The sequence below is a fragment of the Myotis davidii genome, unplaced genomic scaffold (assembly GCF_000327345.1).
Source record: "Myotis davidii unplaced genomic scaffold, ASM32734v1 scaffold126, whole genome shotgun sequence".
Lineage (NCBI taxonomy): Eukaryota > Metazoa > Chordata > Mammalia > Chiroptera > Vespertilionidae > Myotis > Myotis davidii.
In genome coordinates, this window is record NW_006297660.1 from 1,867,959 (window position 1) to 1,874,707 (window position 6,749).

The window sequence follows — 6,749 nt, forward strand, 5'->3', positions numbered from 1 at the left end:
TTGCTCAGCCTGACCTGCACCCTCTCCAATCCAGGAGACCTCAGGGGATGTCCTACTGATGGCTTAGGTCTGCTCCCATGGTTCTCTGCTCTCTGCAGGGCCTGCCTGCTCCATATCACGGTGATGGGAGGCCCTGCTGGGTGCTGCCTACAGGCCACGCTTGCCTGCTCCCAGGTTGCTGGGTGCTGCCTGTGGGCCACTCTTCCTGCTGGGCTCACATAGCTGGGGCGATGCCGCCAGCATGCCGCCCTGGCCTCTATGGGCGCTGCCATCTTTGTCATGGAATGATGGTTAATTTGCATATTACTCTTCTATTAGATAGGATTAGCAATCGTATTTACATGTGTTTGTATTCTTATAATAAAAAGTACAACTTGTTTTCCAGAAACACTTGGGTCAAAGGGGAGATAAAAATAAATGGGAAATAATCTTTTGAAAATGTTAATGAATATAATGTATACCAGAATTCATGAGACACAACTAAGGTAGAGTAAGTGGTAAATATTCATACAAACAAAATGAAAGAATAAAAATTAAATTAATTAACAACTTCAAAAACATATAAAATTTCAACAAAGTAAACCAAAATATAAAGCAAAAAAGTGGTAATTACATAAAAAGTAAAAAAAAAGTGACATAAAACAGAGCTGTTAAATGAATGAAAATGCTAAGTATGTTAAAAATATATATACAACATTGACAACCCATTACCTAAATTACATAAAAATGATTATAAATAAAAGAAAGTAAAAAGGATAAGTATTAGAATGATAATAATCCTATCTAATAAAAGAGAAACATGGTAATTAACGTACGACCGCTACCCTTCCCATTGGCTAATCAGGGCTATATGCAAATTAACTGCCAGCCAACTTAAACTGAACATGAGCCTTGCTTGCTTCAGTGATGGAGGCCCCAAATTTCCCCCGCCTGCCTTCCCATCCTCTGAGCCTGCAGTTTGAACATTGTAACAAATATAGAAGCTAAACAAAATCCTGGAAACCGGCTTTCAGCGAGCCGGGATCTCAGAGCTGGAGTTGATACAGAGTTTCGATTATAGAACCTAAACAAACCAGATACCTACTTTCAGCAGCTGAGGCCTCAGAGCTGGAGCCAAGCCTCAGAGCTAAAGCTGGCCCAGAATAATAATAATAAAAAAAAAAAGAATAAAGGAGCAGTTGGGAGCTTCAGACCCAGCCTGAAAACAGCCCTCAGCCCCGCCCCCAGACTGGCCAGGCACCCCAGTGGGGACCCCCCCCCTGATCCAGGACACCCTTCAGGGCAAACCAGCCTGCCCCCACCCCCCAATAGGCCCTACCCTGAGCGTGCCTGAGGGTGGCATTGCAACCTCCCAATCTCGCCTGCTCTGTGCATGACAGGGGGTGGCGCCCCAATTCCCCAATCGGCCCTGCTCTGTGCCTGATAGGGGGGAGCTCCCCAACCCCCTCATCGCCCTGCGGCTCTGTGTGTGTGATAGGGTGCAGCGCCCCCACGCCTCCACCCAACAGGCCCTACTCTGTGTGTGACGGTGTAGAGCCATAACCTCCCCATCGGCCCTGCCCTGAGTGTGAGAGTGGCGGCGCCCAACCCCCTGATTGGCCCTGCTCTGTGGGTGATAGAGGGCGGCGCCCCAACCCCCCGCCCCACGGGCCCTACTCTGTGTGTGACGGTGTAGAGCCATAACCTCCCCATCGGCCCTGCCCTGAGTGTGAGAGTGGCGGCGCCCAACCCCCTGATTGGCCCTGCTCTGTGGGTGATAGAGGGCGGCGCCCCAACCCCCCGCCCCACGGGCCCTACTCTGTGTGTGACGGTGTAGAGCCATAACCTCCCCATCGGCCCTGCCCTGAGTGTGAGAGTGGCGGCGCCCAACCCCCTGATTGGCCCTTCTCTGTGCATGACGGGGTGGCACCGCAACCTCCCCATCAACCCTGCCTTGAATGTGACAGGGGGTGGCGCCCCAATTCCCCAATCGGCCCTGCTCTGAGCCCGACCAGGGATTAGGCCTGCACCTGGGAGCAGGCCTAAGCCAGCAGGGCGTTATCTCCTGAGGGGTCCCAGACTGCGAGAGGGCACAGGCCGGGCTGAGGGACTCCCCCCCCTCCCCTTGGAGTGCACAAATTTTTGTGCACCAGGCCTCTAGTTTAATATATTTATACATTTATATTTTCAAATATTCATGAAATATTTTTCAAAATGCCTTAAATTTATAATTTCCTAGAAAAATATAATTTTTATAAGTGGCCTAATGATAACATTTTTAAACAGATCAATCAGTTAAAGGTCTGAAGAGAACAAAAAGGCTGACCCTCCCACATGCATGAGGTCCCTCCTGCTGCCTGAGTGCCTGAGATGGGACATTGGTCTTTTTCTGCATTTTGAGTCCAACAAAACATCAGCTCCTCTTGGAGCTCGTGCCTGCTGGCTTTCAGATTTGAACTTACACCTTTGGCTCCTTGTGTCTCCAGCTAGCCAGCTGAGATCTTAGTGCTTCACAACCTGCAGGATCAATGGAATCAATACCTTAAATGCATTAAATATATTGTTGGTTCTCTCTCTGTAGAAAATCCTGAGTGATGCTCACTTTGGAGCTGAAAAGTGGGTGCTGCTATAACAAAACCTAAACATGTGGAAGTAGCTTTGGAATTAGGTAATTGGTAGAGGCTAGCAGAGTTTTGAGGTGCATGTTGGAAATATGGACATTAAAGGCAATTAGGGTGAGGTCCTAGACGTGAGGAACATCGTATTGGAAAATGGAGGAAAGGTCCCCGGTGGTTTCATGGGAGCAGGATGATTCTGCCCAGTGCCTCAGAGGAGGCAAGAAGTGCAGGGGGCAGGGCAACCCACAGAGCCATGGGGATGACTCTGCCATTGCAGTCAGCCTGGAGGAGAGAGTTTCAACCTGAAGAGGAATATTCTCAAACCTTAAGACCTAATGGAATTTACCTTGCTACAACTGACATTGGCTTGGGATCCACCCCTTCTTCCTTTAGGAATTGGAAGGTGTATCTTATATCTGTTCACCATATATTTTGAAGTACATAACTTGTTTGGTCTCACATTTTCACACCTGGAGAGAAAAATGGTCTTAGAATCAATAATACTTTGAATCTCATTCACATCTGATTTCGATAAAACTTGTTAGAGTTGATGCTATTTATGGAGCTGTTGGATGGAATAAATGCATGTTGCGTGCAAGAAGGACATGGATTTTGAGGGCTCAGGGATTACATTTTCTCCCTAAAATTTATAATGCTGAAGCCCTAATGCCCCTATCCATGTGACCTTACTGGAGATCAGGGTTTTAAGGAAATAATGAAGATTAAATGAGGTCTGATACAATCAGTGCCTTTATTAAAAGAGAAAGATCTCACTTTGTATTTCTACTTTGACCCAGTCATTTCTTAGTAGCGTGTTGTTTAATCTCCAAATATTTGCAGGTTCCTTTACTTCCTTTTGGCAGTTGATTTCTAATTTCAAAGTATTGTGATCAGAGAATACGCTTGGTATGCTTTCAACATTCTTAAATTTGTTGAGACTAGTTTTGTGACCCAATATATGGTTTATCCTTGAGAAAGTTTCATGTGCACTGGAGAAGAATGTATAATCTGATGCTCTGGGATAAAAGGCTCTGTAAATGTCAATTATGTCCATTTTGTCTAATGTGTCATGTAAGACCGATATTTCTTTATTGATTTTCTGTTCGGATGATCTATCTAGAGCTGCCAATGGAGTATTTAGGTCTGCTACTATAATTGTCGTCTTGTCAGTTACTCCATTTATTTCGCTTTTTCCCCATATACAAAAATTAATTCAAAATGAGTCAAAGACCTAAATATAAGTTCTGATACAATACTTTACATAGAAGAAAGAATAGATGCTAAACTCATAGGCATAGGTCTTATAGAGGATTTTATGAATTTGACCCCAAAGGCAAGGGGAATAAAGGCAAAAATAAATTAATGGGATTATATCAAACTAAAAAGCTTCTGCACAACAAAATAAACCACCAACAAAACAAAAAGGCAACCAATGAATGGGAGATGATATTTGCAAATAACAGCTTGGCAAGGGATTAATATCCAAAATATATAAATAACTCATACAATTCAACAACAAACAAGCAAACGAACAAACAATCCATTTAAAATAATGGGCAGAGGACCTGAACAGACACTTCTCTCAACAAGACATACAAGTGACCAACAAATATGTGGAAAGATCTTCAAACTCACTAGCTATTAGGGAAATGCAAATTGAAATAACACTGATCAACAAAAAGAGGTACGTTCCTTAGATCACTCCTTCCTGCTGGTGAATGCCTCGGAGTAAGCATCATTGGAATTTCCCCTGTTGCAGTCATCACATCTAAGTCGGAGTCTCCCAAAGAGCTGGAGCAGCTGCGGAAACTCTTTATTGAAAGTTTGAGCTTTGGCAACCGATGAGAGTCTGAGGAGCCATTTTGAGCAATGGGGAATGCTCACAGACTGTGTGGTGATGAGAGACCCAAACACCAAGTGCTACAGAGGCTTTGGGTTTGCCACCTATGCCACAGTGGAGGCGGTGGATGCAGCCATGAATGCAAGGGCACACAGGTGGATGGAAGAGTTGTGGAATCAAAGAGGGCTGTCTCAAGAGAAGATTCTCAAAGACCTGCTGCCCACTGAACTGTGAAAAATATTTTTGTTGGTGGTATTAAAGAAGATACTGAAGAACATCATCACCTAAGAGATTATTTTGAACAATATGGGAAAATAGAAGTGATTGAAATCATGACTGACCGAGGCAGTGGCACAAAGAGAGGCTTTGCTTTTGTAACCTTTGATGACCATGACTCTGTAGACAAGATTATCATTCAGAAATACCATATTGTGAATGGCCACAACTGTGAAGTAAGGAAAGCCCTATCTAAGCAAGAGAATGCTAGAGCTTTGTCCAACCAAAGAGGTCAAAGTGGTTCTGGAAACTTCGGAGGTGGTTGTGGAGGTGGTTTTGGTGGAAATGAGAACTTTGGTCATGGAGGAAACTTCAGTGGTCGAGGTGGCAGCCATGGTAGTGGTGGATATGGTGGCAGGGGGAATGGATATAATGGATTTGGAAATGATGGAAGCAATTTTGGAGGTGGTGGAAGCTACAATGATTTTGGCAATTACAACAATCTTCAAATGCTGGGCTTATGAAAGAAGGAAACTATGGAGGCAGAAGCTTTGGCCATTATAGTGGTGGAGGTCAATACTTTGCCAAACCACGAAACTAAGGTGGCTGTGGTGGTTCCAGCAGCAGCAGTAGCTATGGCAGTGGCAGAAGGTTTTAATTACTGCCAGAAAACAAAGCTTAGCAGGAGAGGAGAGCCAGAGAAGTGACAGGGAAGCTACAGGTTACAACAGATTTGTGAACTCAGCCAAGCACAGTGGTGGCAGGGCCTAGCTGCTACAAAGAAGATATATGTTGGACAATACTCATATGAATGGGCAAAAAAACTTGAGGACTGTATTTGTGACTAATTGTATAACAGGTTATTTTACCTTCTGTTCTGTGGAAAGTGTAGAGCATTCCAACAAAGGGTTTTAATCTAGATGTAATCTATTGCTGAATGTAATAGTCTGATCATGGAGCTGAATAAATGTGTCATTTTTTAAAAATGTGCTGTGTAAAGTTAGTTTGCTCTGAAACCATCTTGGTAAATTACCCCAACAGTGTGAAGCTAGAATTCCTTCAGGGCGATGCCAGGTTCCATTTGAAATTTATTTATAACCTGTTTGGTCACAGAAGCCATTGTCTTCGGAAACTTTGGTGTAGTTGAATTGACAGTTACTGTGTTGTGACCTGGAGTTCACCATGAAAAGGGCCACCCAAGCAGAGTCATGGAGTTTATTTGGTTATTAATGATTATTGGCACATCCTATGCAATATATCTAAATTGAATTATAGTACCAGATAAAATTATCATGTGTAATCAATAAACAATTTACTATCCTCTTAAAAAACAAAACACAAAAAATATTTATTTCCAAATGAACCACAAAAAAATTGCAACTGGCAGATGCTCAGAATTCCCAGGTTCTTGTCTCAGTGTTTTGAAGAACGAAGCCACGGATGAAAGGTGACAGGTGAAAAGTACAGAAACTTTATTGCAGGCAGATGCTACCTCTAAAACCTAATTCTAAATCCTAAGCCTGAGACTCTGTCCCTCCTGGATGGACAGAGGGGCCCCTGAGAAGGGTGACCGATGCTCTCTTTGTCTTGAGGCATTAAATAGGCTGCAGTTCTTTGTCTGAACCTGCCCCTTCTTATTGGTCATTGTGCTACATAGAGTTAGTTTTCAAAGCTCAAAGCCCACGTGCTGTCCCCCACCTTCTCTCCCCCTTATCTTGTTGATTGGAGTCACTGTTGATTTATCTTATAGCTCTCCCAGTTGTGTTGGCAGAGAAAGCCTTATCTCATGGCCCTCCCAGCTACTCAGGTCAGAGCTACTTTTGGCCTAACTTATGGTCACTTTAATGGCTCAGGCCAGAGATACCCCTGTCCTTGGTTTATGGCTGTCTTAATTGCACGGGCCAGATATATTTCCATTTACATGTAGCATTTCTTTATTCTCTGAACAAGTGAGATAAACACGCTGGCGCCTTCAAGTCTCCATTATGTATTTCTTCCCATGGACCATTTTCATTCCTAAAACTTCCTAAGCCTGCCTAATTAAGCTAGTTAGCTACCCCTTTCACAAAGATATATGCACCTCTATGTTCATGGCA

At 43.7% G+C, this 6,749-nt stretch overlaps 1 pseudogene; it reads left to right on the forward strand.

Annotated features, from left to right (window-relative positions):
- The first annotated feature begins 2,750 nt into the window (after positions 1–2,750).
- LOC102764200 lies at positions 2,751–5,177 on the forward strand (annotated as a pseudogene).
- Positions 5,178–6,749: the final 1,572 nt, after the last annotated feature.